Source organism: Ambystoma mexicanum, chromosome 3q (genome assembly GCF_040938575.1).
Source record: "Ambystoma mexicanum isolate Mex_15411 chromosome 3q, UKY_AmexF1_1, whole genome shotgun sequence".
Lineage (NCBI taxonomy): Eukaryota > Metazoa > Chordata > Amphibia > Caudata > Ambystomatidae > Ambystoma > Ambystoma mexicanum.
This window is the reverse complement of record NC_090926.1, coordinates 804097126-804123337: the sequence shown is the minus strand read 5'-3', so window position 1 is coordinate 804123337 and position 26212 is coordinate 804097126.

The window sequence follows — 26212 nt, the reverse complement described above, 5'->3', positions numbered from 1 at the left end:
CAACGCTGCAACCCAGCATCTGAAAGACAAACGAAGAGACATTAGACAGGTATTTACTCACGTCCATCGCGCTCGCCACAATAGAACGCCTGCAAATACTCCGGCGTTTTCCAGCATCTCTTCAGCACGAACTCACAGCTGCAAGGGAAAAGATACAGTTAGAGCGCTTGCATTTACTTACGCATTTCCAAGCGCTTCATTCCAAGGCTCTGGCTCCAACTTCGGCTCTCTTCACACCATCTCCTATCTCAAGAGCCCTGCAAGACAAATAGGAAAAAGCATTATACAGAGTCCTGTTCTATATTAACGTGCCCACGCACCTAAAGACTATAAGGACTAAAAAGGTGTCCAGGAACTCACCGCTCGTGCAGTTAACGACGGTAGCGATCCTCTGATGTCAAGAGGCCTATGTTTCACCAGTGAAGGAACTGGCAACGGCACCCTGCACCAGACGCAGATGGAGAGTCCAGCATTCACCTATCTAAGGTGAGCACGTTGACCTGGGGGCTCTACGGAGAAGCTAGGAAGAGAGAGAGAGACAGGGACATTCAACAACCCAGATCATTAACCCCCATATTCTTTCACCTGCAGAAATCTCACTCTTCGAGTTCGACACACAGTGCCAAGAGGTTCGGCCCCAGAAGCAAATCGAGTCCTGCACATCACTTTTCGGGTCACAGACACCTTCCTGCCAAGACCAGCGCCTCCGTGGGAATCAGGTGAGCGTTACAGATGTCCCAGAGGGCGCGGTCAGAGGAGAGGTTTGCAAAGCTTGAGCGTACCATCTCGGCTGAGCTACATGCTTGCCGGGAGGTGCATCAGTTGTCCAGCCAGGCCTTGCAGGAAGAACTCCCTGTTACACGTGTTACCTTGCAAGAGGAAGCACACATATCACGGGAGGTTCTGCATGCAGACATACGTGTCATTGCCGCACAGAACCAGGCTCACCTGTCCGGCAGACTTGCTGCCGACGAGGGGCAAGCTGCGGCTAGGCGTAGTCAGGCTCCTGTGCCATGTCCTCCTTTTCAGGAAGAGCCAGACTCGGGCGACAAGGTATCTCCCACACAGGTCGGGTTGTGCAGGCGTTGAGCCCATGGAGGTTTTTTCTTTACTCAACATCATCGCATGTGGGTGTTGAGCTGCACCCTCTACCTCCCCCCACCTGGGTACCTCACCCCCCGGGTCGTATGTGGCCATTTTTGATTTTTCATTTTAGTTTAGTTAGTTAACATTCAATTTGATAGTTAGTTTAATTAGGTAATGTAGGTTTTTTATAGTTAGTGTAATTAGTTAATATAGTTTAAAATTGCTTGTCTATTGTGCTTTCATGTCACGGTGTGGTGCTTTGTGGCTTTTGAAAGCATCAAGCTTGTCTCGTGTATGTGTTTGCAGCTTAGGGTCCTGACTCACATAGGCCGCTCCTGCTTCCCTTATCGATGGGCTCGCAAGGATGGTTCGGTGTTACAGTCTATTTCACAAGGGCTTTGGACTGTCATATCTGTGGCCTGTCTGCTGCTGTACTACTTGTGTTAACACCCCTAGTGGGGATTGTAGGGGTGTTATCGATGGCATTTCAGCATTAATGAATGGGTGGTTTCAGGAATCAGGTGTTCATTAATTGCTATGCATTGTGTTGTATGTTTATTTTCTTCAATGTACATGTGCTGGATGCACTTCATGCTGTAGGGAATGTCCACCACCCTTTGCCTGTCAACGTCACACTGATGGTGGGATGGAATGTGATGTACGTCTCTGACATGGTCCAGTCACAACCAGCTTGAAGAGACACACACAGGTGATTTTCCTGCATTAATTTTGTGTTTTGTGCCCTTTCTGCAGGAGAATGAGCCTCCAGACCACCTTTGACGGCAGACATGGGCCAGTGTACGTCTGGCAGCGGGCCACGTTCGGTGGTGCAGACATGCGGATGTGTGCGCTAGCAGTGCCACCGAGGTTGTGCTCATACATCTAACAGAAGCAGACATGTTTTCAGGAACTTCATGCAAGGTGAGCAGCACAAGGGACACACACCACAGCCAACCTTCCACTAGGCCTGTTGCACATGCATGCTAAGTAGCGCCACTGATGGTGAGCTTGGACAGTTATTGGTGTTGAAGCACACAGTACAGCTAAAATGAGTTGGTGGACACATGGCAAGTTGCTTTCCAAGTTGTCAGGTGCACATGCAGGGGCTGTCGGACACATCCTCCAGTCCAGCATGCTCCAATAAAGCAGATGTATAAGCCCATTAGCCTTCAAAGCATGGAAAAACTGAGCTGCGCACAGGGACACCCAGCGAGGGACAGACTGGTGTGCAGTGCATATCATTTGCATGTTCAAATTGACACATGCAAGACCTCTTTTATTTGGGGGATGCCAGGACACTACTTGTACTGAAGTGGTACCTCGCTATATGCGTGTAGCTGCTTACCCAGGGACCAGTGCATGATGTGTGAATCTTGATACATTGCTCTTCCATTTGCCACGCGCCCACGTGCCCCTGACTTACTTCATTGACGGTGTATGAACCATCACGGGGGGAGTCTTAAGTATGGGTATGAGGCAGCAGACAAGAGTGTTTGTATGTGGAGGAGTTACTTGCTTTGGGGCATATATAGTGGTGTGTGTGTGTTATGGACACACACAGATTAGTAACTCTTACTATCTTTGCAGCATTGAACTGCTCCTGTTACCGGACCTGAGAGTGCGCAGGCAGGAGGCCAGCACTCACCCCAGAGATAAGTCTCTCTTTGACTTCCATTTGAGTGATTTGGTACAATGTGCATGATGTACATGTTTTTTCTGATTGAGTATGTGTTATTGTGAATAGTAGATTTTTGTCTTTTCCCTACTTTCCCTTGACAATCCAACTCCCCTCTCCTGCCCCTCTTTCCGGTTATCCAGAATACCAATGCCTGTCCAGTCAACATATCCCTGACCCTCCTTCCCCACCGTGGTCTCAGAGGCCTGTGTAAGTTTGACCTTGCAGGCGCCCAGACCACAGAGGGGGTGGTTGGTTCGTGCCACTCCTATGCGTGGACACCGGAGCAGTGACACTACCCATCAGTTGGTGCTGCATCATTGTATATTATGTAGCAAACATGGTACACATCCTGTGGTAGCATTGTTTAAGTGTGCTAACTTGGTTGTTCCATCATTGTGCTTGTACACGTGCTTTGAAATGTACTGCTACTTCAAGTCATCTATTGGAGACTCTCCAAGGGTTTTTTGCTGCCTACAGGCTTTTTGGCTGGCTTGTGTGTTTGGCTCTTTTGAGTTCTCTTCAATTTGGTATTTTTGCCAGTCAGGGTGGCCTCTGAGGGTGCTGGATACTATTTACACGCAAGGTGGTAGATGGAGACAAAGGAGTGGGGTGATCCTGTGGCCAGGTAGACTTCAAGGAAGAAGGCTCCATACCCCAGGCACGGTTGTTAAGTAGGTCATGGTGAGATGTGAATGAGGGAGGGTGTTTGGTTGTTGGACAGTTGTCGTGGCCTCAGTGTGATGGGCACCCTGACATTGTTATTGTGGTGTCCTATGCACATGATGTGTTCTGCTGGTGAATGCCTGTTCCTGTGTTGTGTTTACCTTTCAGGTGTGAGGGGATTGGTGTGTTTTGCCATGTTGGGGTGTGCATATGGGCAATGGTCACATGTGATGCGTAGAAGACACTGATGTTCACTTGATTGGACATGCATGTATTGAGTGCATGTGCCTACTGACACACACTGTCGCACTATGCTCCACCACATGTACATCCACGCTTCCATGTCCAAATGTGCACACAGTTTGCCTTCTGGGGACCATAGTGTCCCTGCAGCACATGATCTACGACCATTTGTGGATCCTGTACATGCGTCAATTGTTTGTTTATTTTGTTATTTTGTCCTTTTCATGTGATGCTCAAGGTGTGTCTCTGTCACAATGGCTGGTCACTATGCTGTGTGCTGAGCAGTGTGTTGGAGGAGATGCACACATCACACGTATTCAGGAGTGGGGATTTTGCCTTGGCCAATTTGCATGTGAACAGGCTCTGATTGATATGTTCATCCTACTACTGTTGGAATGCATTTGGGTATGACTTGTTTTGTGTGGGAGGTTGTTGGTCAGTCATTTCATCAGATTCCATGACAGGCATCATTGTGTGAAGGCAATTTCCATTTATCACATGTCACTTTGTGTATTATTGGTAATGTGTTGGCCTTTTCCTATTGCTTGCCATGTGATGGTGTGTCAAACAAGGGTGATGTGGTTTAGGAGGGTTTGGATGACATTCTAGGGATTGTGATGGCCTGTTTTGCAGGGGTGTGTGATGCACAACTTGCATGTGTTCCTTTTGGTCACACACGATTGTTTGTGTTTTAGTATCTAGGGATGCACACAATGTAGCACTTCCATTGAGTAGCTGCCCGCCAGAGCGGTCAAGGGAGTGGAAGTGTGACTTTAGCACTCCAAATGTGCGCTCCACTATGCCCCTGGTTGCAATATGGGCAGCGTTGTATCTTACCTGGGATGGTGTGGTGGGGTTCCGGATTGGCGTCATCATATGGTTGCTCAGAGGGTAGGCACTGTCCGCTGGAGAGGTGATAATGGTGGTGATTATTGGGGTTTGTGTATTTATCTGTGTGTGACATGTATGCATGTGCACGGGCATTTGTACTCACCTAGGAGCCATGTGTCGCCATGCTGCCCAGCTTCCAGTGCCCGGCTCAGGGCAGACAATCTGTGTATGAAACTGTCATGGGTGGAGCCTGGGTAGTTTGCATAGACAGAGGTGTTGATTCCCTTCGCATCGCGTACCACCTGCACGTTGATGGAATGCCAGTGCTTGCGGTTTCGATAGATGTGCTCAGTGGCCCTAGGTGGACATAGGGCCACATGGGTGCAATCTATGGCACCGAGCACTTTGAGGGAGTGTGCCACCCTGTAAAAGTCCTGGACTACGGCCTGCCTTTCTGCGGGTGTTCTGGGCATGTGTATGTGCCTGCGGACTGAGGGGCGTGCAGTGATGATTGCTAACACCTGGTGTAGGCAGCGTGACTGCATGGCTGTGAGACCACCACTACTATGGCAGTAGTCCGCTGAAATGACCCAGTGGCCAAACAATGCAGGCCATTGAGCACCTTCTCCAAGGGGCTCAATGCTTGGGAGCAGAGGGTGGGGGATGTAAGGTCATCTTCCCACTCCCTGACCAGATCTAGGATGATACGAGGTGGAAACCTATACCTGCCATACACTTCGTCGTCAGGCATCCCAAAAAGGCTAGTCCGGGGGGAAAAAATGCGGGCCCTGGCTAATCTCCTCCTCCTGCGGTGTCCCACGATCAGTGCTGCGACAAATGGGGCATTCATCGTAGCTGTATATGCGTGTTTGTTGTTTGCGCACACTTTTATACTGTGTGCGGGGACGCTTGCACCTGCCTTCCTGTGGCAGACGTGTTGACGCCTGTGCGCGTCTTTTAGCGTGCGCTTGTTTCCCGTATTCAAATCCATGAATACGAGTTGTTCGCATGCGTGTGGCCATTCTGTGTATTTCCCTGCAGAACTTTCCCAGTTACGCCTTGTTTTTCCGGCGTTGTTCCCCATTCCGCATGCTACGCCCCGTGACCCGCCCCCTTTTTGTTGTGTGCGCCGACGTTGTGCGCTTTCCCTTTGCGAGTCGCGCACGGCGTTCGGGTTGTTGCAATCACGTGTGCGCCCATGTGCGCCACGCATGGATTTGGCACACAACCAGTGGAGGACACGGGCAGGCCCTTCCTTGAATCACACGCGTGCGCTTGCTTTTTCACGCTTGCGCCACCTTGGGCTGAGATTTTCGGCGCACGTTTGTTCCATGAATCGGCCCCCATATGTAAGATTGATTCTTTTAAATTCTCACACATAGGACATTGTGCCGTGTTAGAGACGTGCTATGATTAGGTCACAGCTGCCACCGGTAAAGTGCCAAGTCTTAAGCGTATCTTAAACGATCTTTCAAATAGGCTTTATGGCCGAAGGGAGAAAGCTCAAGATAATCTAGGCCCTTTCGTTGGTCCATGGCTGTGTACAGAAGATGGTCTTGTGCTTTATTGACCAAAGTCGCTTTAATTCTTCTCTTGGCACCTACCCATTGACTCTCAGGGTTGGACCTCAAATCACATTCGCCAACTTCTTTCAAGAAATTTTTCAGATGACAAAGCCATGATTGTGATGCTGGCAATGCATCGGAGGGACAGGGCCTCTGTATCCTTGTCCCTTACTGCTTTTTATCGTGTGTTCTGTCGTGTTTTCCGCGCAGGAATTCATGTGGGACTCCTGGCAGTGAAGCTCTCTCCTTTGGTTTTGGTGAACAGACCCATGGGATACCCTTATGGCACCCATGGGTAGGGGTGCAACCCTGTGCCACTAGTGTATGTTTTTGGGCACCTGTCTGTGACCCACAGGGCAGGGTACGGGCTGGTGGCAGCTCCGTGCTGAATTGACTGGTGCCCTGAGGTCCTCCATTTTGGGATGCCCAGGCCCCGTCATTGGAATCGGTAGATTCCTGATGGAAACAAGATGGCCTGCATGGCCTCTTGCCTTCCATCGACTGTCACCTTGATCTTCCCGAAGTCCCGGGAAGCCCTGACTCTGTCCCTTCCCCCTGACTGGTTGTTGGGCAGAAGTTCCATATATGGTAGTGTGGGGAAGTGCTGACCAGACTGGCTGGAGCCTTCTCAACAACCGTATGTTGTGGGTACCATGTGGGTGGGACCTGGGTGAATGGAGTGTGTGACGAATATGCATTCTATGTTGTGGGTGTCTAGTATCTGGTGTTTGATACAATGACTGAGACAGCCCTGTCCCAATACGCATAACTTGTTGTGGGTGTCTGGAGGGAAGTGAATGGCCTGAATGCACTGTGTGCCTGATTGGCTGCCTGCCTGCATGAATGCCCTTCGCTGTGATTGGATGCTTGAGTATGACCCAGCGGAATGAATGGGAGATCAACAGTATATCTGGGGATCTCTCACTGCTAGGAATCGTTTTCAGAAGCTAAAGTCCACTACGACGAGTAACTGGAGTAACTGAAGCTTGAGGGTGAGAGAGGTCACACCAATCCTACATATAAACACATATCACAGTCATGAGTATAGAATTGCTGAACTGAATGCATTTAATAACATTTATCAAAGAATGGTAGGGATCGAGCACCCAGGGGTATTTAAAATACAATACAAATCTGTATAATCCAGTAAACAAAAGAGCTGGATTTAAATGTAACCAACATAAACAGAAGCACTGCCAAAATGTCGTCAATTGTTTCAATTGTGCAGTTGTAGAATGAACATAAACATAGTTTCATGGACATTTTGAGAAAAACAAACAAACAACAATGCTTGAACTGTGCATTGTTCAGCTGGTATGATCGTCGACACAATGGTGTTTCGGCCTAGAGAAAAGCTGTATGATGCAGCTGTGTGGGCAGGCCTTCATCAGGACGTGTGATGTGGTAGATCCGGGGTCTCTATCTACAAATAATAAATGGAGTGGGATGAGTAAAGGAGTGACCTCGAAATAAAATAATGATTCATTAAGCTCCCTGAGGATGCTACATTAAAACAAAGAAAAAAGCTTCACAGAAGTGTAGCCTGGTTCTTAACACTAGCTTATCCAGTGCGTGGATAAGCAGTAATATCCATCATAGGTGTAGATATCTGGGTGGCACCAAAGTGTGCCAATTCAAGGGACAATTGTGTGCCTAGAACAAAAATGATAGGATCTATAATGGTATGCACTTTAAAGAGATCTAATAGTAATTGTGGTACCACGTAGAATTGTATATATTTGCCATTATAGATAACCGAGTACAAAGTGCGTTATCGTGATATTGTATATAACCTTGAATATTAATTATATAAAGACTGTGTTTTAACCGATACAGTGTGAGGACATTCCTTTGTGGGTGCTTGGGGACTACACTGTACTTAAGAACCAGCCTGCATCACCTCCTGAGAAGCTAGGACTTGATTGCTCGACTACGTTACCAATAATAGAGAATCTTGGATGGGGTCCTCTGTGCCTCTCCTCTACCATATAGAGAGCAGAAGTACAGACAGCCCCCTCCAGTCTTTACAATGCTATAGAGCTCCTGCCGTCTAGTGACATAAGATGTCTCAATGCGGACCATGAATTTTCTAGGCCTTCTTCGGACCACAGTTTTAACCAGAATAGTACAGGTTTAAGTTTGAACTGAATGGCAACAGGGATTATATCAAGTTCAATAAACACCAAGTGCAGGGAGCACTATTGGGCAGTAATTACTTTTTTAGGAACTTATGTTCACTTGAGATAATTTATTTCGCATTGGTGTGGCCACAGAGTTCAGCCCCATTAAGGGCTGGAGGTAACACCAAACCAAAACTTTGGATTTATCGATGTTAAGCTTCAATTGTAACTCCCTACATTTCAGGCTAAATATTTCCAAGGCTGTCTTCAAGCCTTGCAGATTAGTAGACAAAAGAACTGCATCATCTGCATAAAATGATGCAGGGTATTTGTTGGGGGACATTTTCAGACAATCCTGACATCCCATCACTAGAGCATCTATGACCTCCTGAATATATAAGTTAAATAATATAGGGGCCAGGGTGCACCCTGGCCTTGCCTCCTCCGTAACCGGGAATTACTTTGTGGAATCCCCTCCCAGCCCATAACGAACCGAGGCACTGTTGTCTGAATACAGTAGATGGATAATTTCTATCAGATGGGAGGGGACATTCCGACTGGAGAGGATGCACACACCTTTTCCCTGGATATTGAATCAAAAGCGGTTTTGAGGTCCAGAAATACTGCGTATAATTTCATCTTATTCAATATGACGTATTTCTGGATCAACAAATACAGCACAAAACATTGTTCTGAAGGTCTGTGATGACATCGTTATCATCGGCCCAGTCCTGGAGCAGGGACAACAAAACCTACCCAAATATTTTGCCTGCACTGTCCAGGAGATATTTTTGGAGCAGTAGCGCATGTAGTACAACAGGAAGAAACTACTATTTTAACTGCCTGATTGGAAGAAGTAAACTTGTATCTCTTAATATGTGTGAATAACTAGGTGCAAAGAGAGAAATATTACACAAATCTTTCAGTTTTTCAGTTAAAACATATTTTTACTCCCTTATAAAATACTCTCATTGGGAATTGGACTTACATTTTTACTCGCTAAAAAATCCAATTCCTCCCAACTTAAAGAAATTGTAAAATACTCTCACTTCCAAATCTTATCTGGAGCACTGGTCTGATGTGTTAAAGGGTTAGGCATTAAGCAGTAGCTCTGGACTGGACAGAGCTCACAATGATCTATGCTGCATGATTTGGTGGTGCAAACACTTCCAAAGCAGCTGAGACAGGAGATATACTATCAAAGAAGAGGAATCTGTGGGACAAAGCGATCCATTAGAATTACACAGTTACTTTAGACAGAAAGATTTAAGACAGAAAATGCACATTGTACTAACAACAGTCAATCATTGCAATATAGTCCATTCTTGTTAGCTGGAAAAGGAAAACATGTTATATAGCTGACCCTGTAATAATGTCAATAAAAGGCAACACAAATAATCTAAATGAAACCATGTCAATTTTCTAATTATAAAATAAATATGTCTTCACAATATAAACCCAATTATGAGAGAGATTTGCATAGACCAATGCAGACATTTGCCCTGCAAAGGCTGTACTTGCGTATGCACGTGGAAAGTTACACTGGCCCAATATTCTGTACCTGTACCTGTGAGCATGGGATTTGTACTGGCGCTGCCCCTGGTGTACCTTTTTGTAAGGAAAACTTACAGGGGCTCTGCACAAGCTCTACGTGTTTCAGAGGGAAGCATGCACTGGCCCTATCCATGCTGTTCTTGCACCCATTTGTGAGGGAGACTCGGCCTGGTCTTAGCCATGTTGTCCATGTTCCCAATTCTATGTCAAGACCGGAGGCTCCCATTATGCTTCTCTTTCTTTATTAAATAATTAAAGAAAGCGCTCAGCAGCAAGATTTTTTTTTTTAACAGAAAAATATAACAATAAATTTAACAATGAAGTGACGTAAAATGTCCTAAGAGTCTTAAAATAACGTAAACTACATTTCCCAGGGGTCTGAGGAAAGTTCACTATAAGGTCACCAACAGGTGACCAGTATCCTCCAATGAATGGCCAAGTCCCCACATAAACAGTCTTGTGGGGACTGGTGTGCAAATTTAGACCACTTGTCCAAATTGAAGCGATATGAGGGGTTAGATATGTCTCACATAGATACTTAAAAGTACAGCCATACCTGCTACTATGCCCGGCCCCTGAGGTGAGAAATTTCTTGTTAAGATTAAGAATCAATCAGTTGCCTGTTCTGACTATCATAGGACCACGACTGAAAATACCTGGGGAGGCCAGGATATGCCGTATCTGCCAGGGGGCAGGAATATTGGAAACCTCTAGACATGTGTTAACCCTTTGCCCTAAATTGGGCCCTATATATATGAATGCATATGTAAAATGGGTCCATAACTATGAGGCAATTATGGAGGATGACTTCTGGTACATGTGTCTAAATACTGAATCTCTTAGTTTGCAGCTGTCTCTTTTTAGAGTATGGACACAAATGATGCCGTTACTATCACTATCACAGGAACAGCAGTAATATGGACATCAATAACAATAAATAACAATAATAATAACATCAGTAGAATCAGAACGCACCTCTTCTACTGTAATTACAATTATAAATGTAATTCTAATTGCATTGTAGGATACTGTTGAGATATTACGCTGTGTTGTACTTTTATATGGCATTATATATTTTATCTTCTACACTTGATATATTTGATACATTTTATATTGCACATATTATTTTATTTCTTTATATATCCTTTATATCCTTTATTAGTATAAATCTTTATATATATGGATAGTGATGTATGAATGAATGTGTTTAAAATGTTTTGTGTAAAATCCATTTCTTGGATTATAACACAATAAAGTATTATATATATATATAAACAGTCTTGAATATGATGCACTTCCTCTTTCGTTGCTGCTCACAGCAAGAGATAAGTACATCATATTCAATTCTGCATTATTGTTTATTAATTTGTGTTCGTTGCACTATTGTGAAATTCTTTATATATGGAGACTTCATTTAATTTACTTAGCCGCGCCCACTGATATTTGTGGCAAGGAAACGCTTCCTGCCATCTGCTGCGCATTCACCTCTCTCCGACGCCAGCTACTTCCTGCTGGCGCTGGAGAGTACTGCGAGGCGAGATAATCATCTGTTTTCGGCTTTACAAGCCGCATATCTGCTGATGCGAGGGTCCACCTTGTGAACCCTCGCCCGTGTCCTCTGCCGCTTCCCCGATGCATTCTGTGTGAAGAGAAGCTTCGGGGAAGTGGCGGCTTCGGCCTCCGTGTGACCGCGGTTCCGCCCGTGGTCACCAGATGGAGTGCCTGCTCCTGCAGGTTCTTTATTCAGCTTTCTGGCACTCGCAAGCACATTTTTCATTACGTTTACATAATGAATTTGCGATCGCGGGCGCCAAGGGCTGATTCCTTGATTAATCTGCATCTATTCATAAAAAAAAAACTAAAAAAAAAGGGGAAAGAAGCGCACGAGGAGACAGCCTATACTGATACTGCCCATTTTGACAGGGCTATACAAAGGTTCATTATATTAATAACTGTGGGCTTGAGAGAAGGCGGTCTGTTCCCACAGAGAAAAAATAAAAAATAAATAAAAGGAAAGATAAGAAAATATATATACAGGAAGTATATATATATATATATATATATATATATATATATATATATATGGGATACATTACTCACCGTAATCGTATTTCTGATGCTTGTATCTGCTTAGATTCACATGCTGTGCATAGGCAGACATCTAGTGGAAGCTGCGGAGTATTACAGTTTGTTTTTCGAAACTCGAAAATGGGCGTCGACACAGGGCGTGCCAGTAATACTATCCCTAGTGTGACGTCCACTGTACCCAAAATCCCTCACGCGTCTAGGATCCTCAGATTGTATTTTTTCTGACATGAGGTAGCATGAGGAGTAGCGTGAGTACAGATAATCCAAGCAGATAGACAGAAAGGTAAGACTACAAGCAATCATGCAACTTCTCTCAGAGGGGAGGAAGGGTGGGTCGCATGTGAATCTAAGCAGATACAAGCATCAGAAATACGATTACGGTGAGTAATGTATCCCTTCTGAGGCTTGTGGAATCTGCTTAGATCACATGCTGTGCATAGATTAGCGAGCAGTACCTGAAGAAGGAGGTGGGATGTGAGAAGGGTCATGAGCAAATAAGTGTCTTAGAACCGCTTGTCCCACTTGTGTATCTGCCTTGGAATGGGTGTCAATGCAGCAATGCTGAGTAAAAGTGTGAATAGAGCTCCAAGTAGCTGCTTTGCAAATGGTGTCAAGGGGTACATTTGCAATGAAAGCCAGAGTGGCCCCAATGCCTCTGGTAGAGTGGGCTCTTGGCGTGAAAGGCAGAGTTCTTTCAGAGAGTGAGTAACACAGCTGGATACAGTTAATAATCCACTTCGAGATGGCACCTTTAGAGACGCGATCCCCCTCTCTGCCTGTGGCTACGGAAACAAACAGTTGATCTGTTTTTCTTAGCGGTCTGGTTTTATTTACATAGTAGAGGACTGCCCTACGCACATCTAGGGTATGTAGTTTCACCTCAGCCAAGCTTTGTGGGTCTTGGAAGAAAGCTGGAAGCTCGATGGACTGGTTTACATGGAATTTAGATATAAACTTAGGTGAGAACCTAGGGTGTGTGCGTAAAACCAGTTTGTCTTTATGGACAGTAAAGAAGGGAATTTCACTGACCCTTCTTATAGAAGTAATAGCTACTAAGAAGGCCGTTTTACAAGTCAGGTGTTTGAGACTGCTTTTATGCATGGTTCGAAAGGGGGCCCATGAGCTTGGCTAGCACCACATTAAGGTCCCACCCTGGTGATGGGTTTGAAATAGGAGGGTGAAGTCTCTTTACTCCTTCCATGAAGGCTTTAACTACTGGTACTTTCCACCACGAAACGTTGCTATGGGAAGTGGTGTAAGCCAACAGGGTTGCCAGGTGTACCTTCAGTGAGTTAAAAACCAATCCTGCATCCAGTAGGTGGAGCATGTATGTAACAATAGTGGAAGGAGTGCAATCAACCGGGTTGATTGATCTACTCTGGCACCAGATAACGAACCTCTTCCACTTGTCAAAGTAACAGTGCCTTGTGTTTGGTTTCCTAGATTCCTTTAGGATGTCCATACACCTCTGTGGCAAATTGAGATGTCCAAACTCTATGACCTCAGGAGCCATGCTGCCAGGTTCATTGAGTTGGGTTGCTGGTGCACTGTTTGACCTTGGTGCTGGGACAGTAGGTTGTACCAGGCTGGAAGTTTGATGGGCTCGCACACCGCCATCCTGCGTAGGTGTGGAAACCACGGTTGTCTTGCCCACATGGGAGCAACTAGGACGAGCGTCATCGACTCTCTGTTCATCTTGTTCACCACTTTCCTGATGAGAGGAGTTGGTGGAAAAGCGTACGCAAACATCCCTGACCAGTTCATCCACAGGGCGTTCCCCTGGGAGTCTGGTTGGGGGAACCTGGATGCAAATCCTGGGCATTGTCTGTTTTCGCTTGGGGCGAATAAGTCTATAGTGGGGAAACCCCACTGAGAGAAGATATTTTCTACGACCTCTCTGTGTAGAACCCATTCGTTTCCTCTGGGAGGGAGTCTCTGCTCAGAGCATCCGCTAGGGAATTGAGCTCCCCTGGAACATGTTGTGATGACAGGAAGATGTTCCGTCTGAGTGCCCATATCCAGATTTTCTGGGCAAGCTTGGACAGATTTGGCGAGCAAGTCCCTCCTTGCTTGTTCAGGTAGAACATGGCTGTTGTGCTGTCCGTCCGGATTTGCACTGACAGGTTTAGTAGGTGGTGCTCGAACGCCTGAAGCGCTCTGAATACTGCCAGAAGCTCTAGCAGGTTGATGTGGTTCTTGGCCACTGAGTGAGACCAGAGACCCTGAGCTGTGTGGTGGAGATGGTGAGCTCCCCACCCCGTCAGGCATGCGTCTGTAGTGACTATTGCCTGTACCTCGGGATCGTAAAAGGGTTTCCCCTGTGCGAGATTCTCTCTTGTCCACCAGTGAAGGCTTTGTACCAGTGTTGGTGAAACGACCACTAGATCGTCCCACTGACCACTTGCCTGAGACCACTGTTTCGCCAACCATTCCTGCATGGGATGCATGCGCAGGCGCGCGTGGGGGACCAGGTAAATACATGACGCTATCATGCCCAGTAAACGCATTGCTTTGCGTACCGTTATTTGTTGACCGGACTAATAATGCGGAATTTGCAGTAGTATATTCCAAATTCTTTCTTCTGAAGGAAAGGTCAACCCCTCTTGGGTATCTAGGATTGCTTCTAGGAATTGTTTTGGAGGTGCTTGGCACTAGGCTTGACTTTTTCTCGTTGATTGAGAAGCCTAACTCGTGAAGGAGGTCGATAGTCCTTTGAATGTTTGTCCTGCAAATTCCTGGGGTTTCCCCCGTTATGAGCCAGTCGTCCAGATAAGGGTACACTGGGATTGCCTCCCTGCGTAGGTGTGCAGCCGCCACCGCCAGTACCTTGGTGAAAACCCTTGGTGCTGAAGCTATCCCAAAAGGCAGTACCTTGAATTGGTAGTGTCGGCTGTCCACCTTGAAGCGCCAATACTTTCTGTGCGCTGGAAACATGGAAATATGAAAATAAGCATCTTTCATATCCAAGGTTGCCATGTAATCCCCCTTTTTTAGGAGGGGGATTATCTCTTGTAGCGTGGTCATATGAAATTTTTGGGGCTTGACATACTTGTTGGCAGGCCGTAAATCCAATACTGGGCGCATTGTCAAATCTTTCTTTGGCACAAGGAAGTAAGTTGAATAAATACCCTTGTTTACCTGGTGTCCCGGGACGAGTTCTATCGCGTCCTTTTCTAGCAGAATGGCGATCTCCTCGAGGAGAATCTTCTGATGTTCTAAAGAGTGTACTCTTTGTCGTGGAGGATGGTTCCGGGGACGCTGCAGTAGTTCTATACAATATCCTGTGGATACTGTTGACAGCACCCATCTGTCCGATGTGATCCCTTCCCAAGCCTGGGTGAAGTTGGAAATGCGTCCCCCTACTGGGGTTGCGTGAGAAGGGACCCTGAACTGAGCGTCACAGCTTTGGTGGAGGCGTGCCGCCTCCCTTGTTGGGGCTGCCTCTGCCTTTACCACGACCTCTCCTATTACCCCTGCCGTAACCCTGGGTAGACTGTTGGTTGTTGTTCCACTGTGTACCCTGCCCTTGGGAATAGGTAGATCCTCTCTGGGAATTTTGGCCGCGTGGGCCACGAAAATTACTATTCCCTCTCTGGTTAGGGGGTTTATTGGTTAACTGGCCAAGGGACTTGAGTGTTTCGTATTCGTCCTTGGCATTCTTCAGTGCGTCTTCGACCGCCTTACCAAACAACAGATCGGTTTCCACCAGTTTGTCCAACAATGATGCCTGGGTTTCTGCCTTAAAACCAGACTGCCGTAACCACGCATGTCTTTTGATAACAGTGCCTTCCGCTATCAATCTGCCTGCGTTGTCCACGGCGTCGAAGGTTGCTTTCAAAATGCAACCAGACACGGCTCTACCCTCTGCGGAAATCCGAGCTAACTGGCCCTTTAAAGGTTCAGGAGCAGAGGCTATGAGTGCCGCGACTTCTTCCCACTGATGGCAGTTGTAGCTGGCCAACAGGGTGGTGGAGTTTGCAATCCTTGCTTGATAGGCGGACGTTGAGGCTACTTTCCTGCCGAAACCGTATAGTTTTTTGCTCTCCTTGTCGGGAGGAGCTTCGGACGATGACAAGGGTGTTCCAGCCCTCTTACGAGTGTTGGTGACAACTAGGGAGTCTGGCTTCAGATGTCCTCTTATATAGAGAGGGTCAGACTGGGCCGCCCTGAAAAGTTTTTCAACCCTGGGATTGACTGCTCTGGTGAGGTTCGGGTTCACCAGGGACGGATCTATTCTCCGCTGAATGGACTTAAGGATAGGGATGGTCTGGGCAACAGGCCTCCTTTCTCCCACTAACTCTTCTGCGAAGTCCCTTTCCTCCTGGACACCGTGGGTGTCGATGTGGAAATGTTCTGCTGCGCGTGCAAGAACCTTGTTTAGGAGGGGTTGGTTATCGACCGGGGGGTCGGTAACCGGGGCTTCGTTCTCTACCGGGGAATCTACTCTGTATGTTTCCGGGTACTCCTCTTCCTCTTCCTGGTCCTCATCATCCCCATAGTAGCCCGTCCCGGTTTGCTCTTCTATCATACCAAATTCTTGGTCCTCACAAAAGGAAGCCTCTCCTTGATACAGTGAGTATGGTCTTGCGTATGGTTGTACCTCGAAGGGTTCTGACCTCATCGGAGTTTCAAACCGGGGCTTTTTACTCGGGGGGATAGGATCAGTAGAGCCTGAGGGTGTCGCCCCCTGTGGATCATACGAGAGGAAATGTTCTGGATTTTTATCATAAAAATCTGCCAAAGAAGACATTCTTGACATGACCCTATCTATGTCTTCACTGGACCATTTTTTGGAACTGGGAATGTCTCTCTCAGCAAGTCTATGGGATTTATCTTGAGTAGCTTTGCTGGTTTTAGACATATCAGCAGACCTGGTTTTGTCTGTCTGTTTAGGGGGAGTGGTGTGTTTCACAGGTGTGGAAGAGTGCAAAGGTTGTTTCTTCTGCTGTTTTCCCCCCTCCCCGTGAGTGGAAAAATGTTTTCCCTGTCCTTTAGTGGCTCCGGAGTTTTTCGACGCCTGGCGTCGAGGATCGGGGGTTGTGTCCCTGTCCTTCGAGCGTGGGGCCTCGCTGGTTTTAACTGCGGGCTCTGACTCCTGGAGCGCGGCCTGGGGGTGGAAGTCGACTTCGTCTTCCGACAATCGAACTTCTGTTAGCCTTGGGAGCGAGGCACTCTTGGCAAGAGTGGATGATTGCCTTGAGTCATGCGGCGATCTTGATCGAGAGCGCCCAGAGGACACCGAATCGGACCGTTCTGTTTGTGCCTCTTTCCGAGAACTCGACGTCGTCGAGTCTCGGTTGGACTTAGTGTGTTTAGTGTGTGTAGTATGTGAAGCGCTTGTGTCGCCGGGGGTCTTCCCCATAGCCGCTCTGCCGGACGACCTTCCGAAGTCGGGGACCTGCGCTCGGCTGTCTTTTGACGCCGTAATGCCCTCGCCGTCCAAAAGTACGGCATCGCTGCCGTCGCTGAAGGCGCCCTCCGCTGCCATGGCCGCCTGCCTGGCGTGGTGGGCCCAACGCTTCGTCGAACGGTCCTTAAGTGGCTTAGGTTTAAACCTACTACACCCTCTGCAGTTCGCTTCGGGGTGGTCCCTCGGCAAGCAGAGATTGCACGTGACGTGCCTGTCGACCCAAGGGTATTTGCGATTGCACTTGGGGCAGAATTGAAAAGGGGTACCCTCCATACGCACCTTGAGGCAGCGGGCTGTTAAGTGTAGGAAATGTATAAGGTGTACCTATATACCAAGAGTGTAGAGTATGTACCACCCCCCAGTCTGCCAACTTGCGGGGCCGAGGCCAGAGGCCTCGCAAGGCCCGGGCCGAGGCCAGCGGCCTTCCGAGGCCCAAATCCGTCGTGCAGCAGCCGACTGTCGATTTCTTCTCCAGCCGGCGTCAAGTGTCGAAGTTCGACGTTGGGGTGGGGAAGGATGTCAATAGATTAATATTTTAAAATTTTTTGCAAAAGTATGGCTAAGGCCAGGGGACTCCGCAAAATGCTTCCGACCAGTATGGCGGAAAAAAACAATCTGAGGATCCTAGACGCGTGAGGGATCTTGGGTACAGTGGACGTCACACTAGGGATAGTATTACTGGCACGCCCTGTGTCGACGCCCATTTTCGAGTTTCGAAAAACAGACTGTAATACTCCGCAGCTTCCACTAGATGTCGGCCTATGCACAGCATGTGATCTAAGCAGATTCCACAAGCCACAGAAATATATATACTTATAAAGAATAAAAAAAAAAAAGAGAAAATAAGAGTACAGAAAGGTGCAATTTTACATCATGGCAGCGCAGTACCCCGCTCATGAGGGCCAGGATTGGCCTGAATATGAGGAAGATACCTATGATGGCGATGGCAAGCAGCCTGGAAAAGGTACTGGGTTCCACTGTGGAAACTAGCATCAAGAGAGCTGTATCGGAGATGCTCCTGCCTATCCAGCAGCAACTGGACACCATGGAGGAGCAACTGCAAGAAAGCTCCCTACCGAGAAAAAAGACACAGAAAAGAAAGCACCTTTCAGATGGGGGATGTATTCCGGCTCGATTGAGTAAAGACTCTATGACCCCCCCGAGCCGGCCAGAACCCACCACTGCTGCCCTTTTGAGGCCTATTGAATAGGAAGGAGACCCCTTCCACTGATGGACCATCTTACCCCGAGGAAGAAAACAGGGGCACTAGACCCTCTAGCCCAGAGGGATACCAACAGGGCTTTGATCAAGAAGGTTGTGATTACAACACTTTGTCTCCCGCTTCTTCCAATGAAGACACACAAACAATAGGGTCACGACCCTTCACTTCAGGGATCGTGGCAGGCCCCGTCCCTAAGAAGACAGTTAACGACCTTTCTTCTTCCAAGGAGATGTTTTCCCCAGAAGACTTAGTGCATCCCAGATCTTCCGACTGGGAGCCACCTCTAAGAACCACAGAGTATATTAAAGACAGGCTGTGCAAGCCTTTAGATAAAGAAGTCCAAGCAAGACCACAACCGGGAATCCCAGACAAGGTAGCCCTGAAACCACAGTTGGGACTCCAAGATGATTACTTTCCTGGGAAAGAATTTCAAGGATCCAAGAAAGGACATTGATCGTGCCTGGAAGTCCTGTCAAGACAAGGTGCTGGATGTCATCGGCCCACTAGCTAAAATGATGGACCTGGCCGAAGCAGCCATAGGCACTAGTGCTCCTGTTGACCCAGTGATACTTTCAGGCTGGGCTCAAAGAGCCATTTGTTTGTTGGGCAATGCCAGCTGTGCCTTTTCAACAGAGCGCTGCAAGGGTATCCTTTATAAGATCGATGCCAAGCTCTCTGAGTTAGCAGATACCGAGTCAGGAGCCGCTGCCCAAGGTCTAATCTTTGGCGACTCCTTCGTCAAGGAGATGTCTAAATTTGTAGGCACCTTTACTGCACTTGACAAAGCATAATCCTCAATCAAAAGAGTTTTCTCTGCAAAGATTTTCGCCAGGGCCGGTCAAGGAAGAGGTCGCTCGTCTGGCCGCTAATCTATTGATCGAAGACCTCAGCAATACAGGGACTATCAAGCCTGGCAGGATCGCACAGACACCTTCATCCCTTCGAGGGGGCGAGGAAGAGGTTGTGGCTGGAGGAGAGCTGCCCGGTACCCAGCACAGCAACAGACCACAGGTCAGTCTGCCTATTACAGCGCACGCGCCATTAACACCTATAGGAGGGAGGCTAGCTCCTTTTGCGCATGCATGGGATTCCTTATCTGGGGACGCTTTGGTCAGGAACACAGTTCGCAGCATGCGCCTGGAATTTTTTGCACAACCTTTTCAGACAGGTCGTCCCATTCCGATCACAATGTCCAAAGAGGACGAGGTAGCGCTGGACAAGGAAATTCACACTTTAGCATTGAAACAAGCGATTCGTCCCTGCACAAGTCTAGGGGGGATTCATCAGCCCCATATTTCTGGTGCGCAGGAAACAGAAAGTGCGTCCAGTCATAAACCTCAAGGCCCTCAATGATTTTATCGTCTATCGGCATTTCAAGATGAAGGGTATTCACATGCTCAGGGACCTCATGAGGCCCAACGACTGGTTTATGCGCCTGGACCTGAAGGAAGTGTACCTTGCGGTGCCCATACATCAGGACCACACAAGCTACCTGAGATTCTCCTGGAAACACCGAACTGGGAATTCACGAGCCTACCTTTCGGTCTCTCTTCAGCTCCTTGGACCTTCACCAAGCTCCTGAGACCAGCAGTGGCACATTTAAGAGAACAAGGCGTCAGACTGATAATATACTTGGACGATATTATCTTCATGGCGCAATCACAAGCTCTAGTAGAGTAGCAGACCAAGCTGGCCATTGACCTACTTCACAGTCTCGGATTCCTCATAAATTGAGAGAAGAACTAGTTACTCTTACCTTGTAACGTTCTTTCGATGGGATGTTCCTCCGACGTATTCCTTATCTTAGATAGAAATCCTTCAGCTTTGCTGGCCTCGGAAAATTTTTTCGCCAGAGGGCGCTGCGCGTCGATGATCGCCGAGTCGATGACCCTCGACGGCCTCCGTGCCGACGTCGACGTCATCCTGCCTATAAAGGCCGCGCGCAGCGTCCGTTGCTCAGTTCCGTTTTGTAGTCCCCAGTAATGTTTTTGGATTAGACTAATCACCTTGAAGGAGCATAGGCTGCAAACCCACAGGAAGTCATACTGCGGGGATGGATGGGAGGGTCGATAAGGAATACGTCGGAGGAACATCCCATCGAAAGAACGTTACAAGGTAAGAGTAACTAGTTCTTCGAAGGGATTGTGTCCTCCGACGTATTCCTTATCTTAGATAGACTCCCATAGCAGTGGTATTGTGACTGGAGGCGGGAGTAATAAAAGTTATGTTACCCTTCCAGAATGGACAGAGTGTAACACAGCCTTGCCGAATCTAGTTTCTTGACTAGAGGAGGAATCCAGGCTATAGAATTTGGTAAATGTATGTGCGGACGACCATGTGGCAGCCGCACATATATCTCGAATTGGCACCCCTCTTTGAAGGGCTGAGGATGTTGCGATACCCCTGGTAGAATGAGCCCTTAGATTTTGAGGAGGCTCCTTTCCTGCCAATTTGTAGCACTCCAGAATGGCTAAAATAATCCATCTGGAGATGGTTTGTTTTGTTATTGGAAGGCCCAACTTATGTCCTGCATAACCTACAAAGAGTTGGTCTGCTTGTCTGATCTTAGCCAATCTGCTGATATAGAAGCTCAAGGCTCGCTTAGGGTCCAGCCTGTGCAGTCTCTCTTCCTCCTTCCCCGGATGAGGAGGAGGGTAGAAAGAAGGTAATATAATCTTCTGAGTGATGTGAAACTCCGAGACTACCTTCGGGAGGAAGTTAGGCTTCACCTGAAGAACAACTTTGTCCTTGTAAAAGATTGTATGTGGAGGTTTACACGATAAGGCTTGCAACTCGCTAACCCTTCTAGCAGATGTCAATGCTATTAGCAAAACAGTTTTGAGGGTGAGAAGCTTCAATGAACAAGAGTGTAGTGGTTCAAAAGGGGCACCCTTTAGGAAGTTTAAAATTAGGTTTAAATCCCATAAGGGAACTTGAAAAGGTTTCGGGGGATAAACATTAGTTAATCCTTTTAGGTATTGTATTACCAATGGAATTTTGAAGTATGAAGGCTCCTCTGCAGTGCGCTTAAAGATTGATAGCGCTGCGAGATAGCCCTTAATTGTGCCAACCTGTAGGCCTGAATTAGCCAGGTAAAGTAAGAATGACAACACCATAGGTGTACCACAAGAAAAGGGTTCAATATTCTTTTCTCTGCACCAGCTGCAAAATTTGTTCCAACGGCAGCGGTATAGAGTTTTAGTTGCCGGCCTTCTGGCCGAAAGCAACACCTCCATAACATCATCCGGAAGGTCCCAATCCTTGTACCTCAACCTTTCAGACACCAAGCGTGAAGGTTGAGGGTCTTGATGGCTGGATGGAGAACCTGACCTTCCTTCTGCGAGAGAAGATCCTCTCTGTATGGCAGTCGAATTGGAGGGCAGATGGACATGTCTAGAAGGTCCGGGTACCACGTTCTCCTGGCCCAATCCGGGGCAATTAGGATCATGGTCTTCCGAAACCTTCTCAACCTCCTGATCATTTGAGGAATGACAGGGACCGGAGGGAACGCGTACAGAAGTGGGAACTCCCAGTCCACTACGAACGCATCTCCTAGAGCTCCTCTCGGGGGAAATTCCCTTGAGCAAAATCTGTCGCACTTCCTGTTGATACTGGTGGCGAACAGATCCACTTGAGGGGTTCCCCAAAGGGCGAAGATCTCTTGAAGGACTTCCTGAGCTATCTCCCACTCGTGAGAGACTGTGCTCTGCCTGCTCAGAGCGTCCGCTGTCAAGTTCTTCTCTCCGGCTAGGTGAATTGCCGATAGAGAGATTCCTTCCTGAATTGCCCAAAACCAGAGCTGCATCGCCTCTCTGCACAGTGGTAGTGAGCCTACGCCTCCTCTTTTGTTGAGGTAGTGCATGGCCACTGTATTGTCCGTCATTATTAGGACGTTTCTTCCCCGTACAGACGGCAGAAAAGCCTTCAGCGCTAGTCTGATGGCTCTCAGCTCCAACAGGTTGATATGTAGTCTGGACTCCGATGGAGACCAACGACCGCTGATGGTCAAGTCGTTGGCGTGAGCTCCCCACCCCGTGAGTGAGGCATCCGTGACTACTGTTATCTCCGGCCATGGTTGCCAAAACATTTCTCCTTTCAGGATGTTCTCCCGACAGGCCCACCACTGAAGGTCTCGGGCTACTTTGACCGGGATCCGAAGGAGATCTGTCATCCTTCCTGAGAACTGTGACCACTGAGTTCTCAGTGCCCACTGGAGGGATCTCATTCTCAGGCGAGCCTCCGGCACGAGGAATATGCAGGATGCCATGAGGCCTAGCAACCTCAGAAAGTCGTAGGCTGGGAGATATTGGGCATTCTGAAATCTGATGACCATCTGCAGAATATCTCGAGCCCTCACCTCTGGTGGCAAGGCTTTTCCCAGGGAAGTGTCCAGGACTGCTCCAATGAATTGGAGTCTCTGTGATGGTATCATCTGTGACTTCTTTAAATTGAGGGAGAAGCCCAGCTTGTGAAGGAAGTGGCAAACATAATCTAGTTGTCTCTGAGCCTGTTCCGAAGATACAGCTCTGATCAACCAATCGTCTAGGTAAGGGTAGACATGAATCCCTTCCCTCCTTAGACTTGCAGCCACAACCGACATTAGCTTGGTAAAGACCCTCGGGGCGGAGGTTAGCCCAAATGGCAGAACTCGAAATTGATAATGAGAGCTGCCAATTGCGAACCTCAGGTATCTCCTGTGCCTGGGATGGATCGGCACATGGAAATAAGCGTCCTGGAGGTCTAGAGATACCAACCAGTCCTGAAGCTGGAGGGCCTGAAGGATCTGAGAGAGAGTCACCATCTTGAACTTGTCCTTTCGGAGGAATTTGTTCAATTCCCGTAAGTCTAAGATGGGTCTCAGTCCTCCGTCCTTCTTCGGTATTATGAAGTAGGGGGAGTACCAACCCTTGTTCCTTTCCGCTACAGGTACCAGTTCTATGGCACCTTTCTCTAGCAGGTCTAAAACCTCCTGCAAGAGGAGCGGATCTGGAAGCTTCAAAGGGTTGTTCCCCGGTGGATGACTCTGAGGGATATGTAGGAAGGGCAGGCAGTAACCTTGGGCTACTGTCTCCAGAGCCCAAGCATCTGACGTAATAGCCTGCCATTCCGTCAGATGGTGAGTTAACCTGCCCCCTACTGGTGTTCTGTGAGGGGAGACCTCAGAGTGGTTTTGAAGCGGCTGATGCAGTTGCCGAAGGTAAAGTGGCTCCTGCTCCTGCGGGTGCGGCTTTCTTTCCCCTACCCCGTCCACCACGGGTAAATCTTCCTTGGCCTCTTTGAGCCGGTCGTCCCCTGCCCCTTCCATATGAGGAATAGTAACGAAAGGACCGTCCTCTCCACGATGATCCCGAAGGACGAAAGGTATTCTGACGGATAGCAGCTCCCAATGACTTGGCTGCTGCCTTGGACGTTTGCAGTTTCTCCAAACTGTCATCCGCCTTCTTTCCAAAGAGGGTAGAACCGTCAAAGGGCATATTCAAAAGCCTGGTCTGCACGTCAGAGGCAAAACCAGACTTCCTCAACCACGCATGCCTGCGGATTGTGGTACTTGCCGCCATGGCCCTGCTGATACTGTCAGCAGAATCTAGGCCAGTTTGTAGGGTCTCGCACATCGCATCTTTACCATCCCTGATGATGTTTAAAAATGCGTCCCTTTCCTCTCCTTCTTGGAGGCAGTCAGCCGCTGATGAAGCGCACTCCCAAAGGGTGTGGCTGAACCTAGCGAGCGTACAGGTCGCGTTAATAGACTTTAACGCCATGCTACAGGCAGAAAAAACCTTCTTAGCCATGGCATCATATTTTTTGTCATCCCTATCCTGCGGAGCAGTGGGGTATGCAGATGTGCTGCCTGATGAGGTTGCAGCCTGTACAACCAAGCTCTCAGGAGTAGGGTGTTTTGACAAATATTCAGGGTCAGAACTAGCCACCCTGTATTTTGTTGACAGTTTTTTATTTACTGCCGGGATAATTTCTGGCGTTTCCCAGTTTGTCAAAATCCTTCTCTGTAGAGCAGAGTGAAATGGAACCACAGGATCCTCCTGTGGGCCCTTGTCCAGTATGTCAGTGAGGTCATCCTGCTGAAAGGCAGGAGAAGGTGCAGACCAACCCATAAATTCTATGATTCTAGACATCAGAGCTCTATATGGAGTCTCCGCATGTTCTCCTGGGTCTGGTTTGATAAATTCTGCTTCAGGAGAAGTGTCCAAGCCACTAGCTTCCTGAAGTGCATCCTGAAGATTTTTTAATCTTCCTTCCTCAGAGGCGAAAGTCTCTGGCTCTGGTGATGTGGTCCTCTGTAAATCAATATCTTGGTCTGAATCCTCCCTTTCCTCAAAAATCGAGGTTAAAGGGGGATACATTGGTTTTTGGAATGGTATAAACCCCATTTCCAATGCAGAAGGAGCCATCATCACAGGCCTTGAAAACGTCGATGTCGTCGACACCGACGTGAAAGTACTCGAAGGCGCCGTGAAAAGCGTCGAGAAATGTGTACTAGGCCTCGAAGAACTCGAAAGGATCGGAGTCTTGCTCGAGAACGACGTCGACGTTCTCGGCGTCGAGTCGGAGGTCTTTTGTCTAACCGTTGGCTGTGGAGTAGCCGTGGTTCTTTCCTTCACCGGCGTCGATATCGGCGTCGACGTCGGCGTCGACTCGATCGACTGATGCGCCGATGAATCCTTCGACAACGGCGTCGATGGCGCCGACCTCTGTTTCGAAGGAGTTTTCGACGATGGCGTCGATGATGCTTTATCTCCCGATGGCTCGAGGCGCTTTCGGGTTGACTTTTCCGCCGGGTACTGCGACTCGCGGCGTTTAGATTTTTTGGGTTTTTTACCCGGGGTATCACCCTCAGCTGTCTTCGAGGGGGACGAGGCCGCTTTCTCGAAGACGCTTAGCATCTTTTTCCTGAATTCCTCCCACTCAGCTTGCGAGCTGCGTTTTGTGGGGCAATGAACTCTCTCAGGAGAACTCGACGAAGATGACGAAGGGGATCTCCTACGTCTCTTCTTCGAGTGTCTCGATGTCGACGAGTGGTGGGAGCCACTTCGTGATCTAGATCGAGAGTGTTTTTTATGGTGAGGAGACGAACGTCTCGACTCTACCGAAGAAGCTTTCGAGGAAGTTAAAGTTGACCTACCTCTCTCGAGCTTCCCCCTACGCTCCTTCAAGGCTTTCGCCGTCATGGAAAGGCATTCCTCACACTCCGAACTCTGGTGCGTGATTCCCAGACACCACAAACAGACCCTGTGAGGGTCCGTCAACGACATTTTCTTCCCGCAGTCTCGGCACTTTTTGAAACCGGACCGAGGGGTCGTCGGGTCGGAGGAGGATGCCATCGATATCGAGGTAAATAGTAGTTATTATATACGTTATCTTGACGAGAACTGAGCAACGGTGTTCCGAGGCACAACGAAGCGCGGAAAAACGGAACTGAGCAACGGACGCTGCGCGCGGCCTTTATAGGCAGGATGACGTCGACGTCGGCACGGAGGCCGTCGAGGGTCATCGACTCGGCGATCATCGACGCGCAGCGCCCTCTGGCGAAAAAATTTTCCGAGGCCAGCAAAGCTGAAGGATTTCTATCTAAGATAAGGAATACGTCGGAGGACACAATCCCTTCGAAATCTTGCTTTGTGCATCCAAAAACCTAGAGTCTTTAGGATTCGTCGTCGACACCGAAGCGGCTCAGCTCCGTCTTCCGGCAGCAAAGATTCACTCCACCAAACGGGAAATCCGCAGACTCTTGCAGAG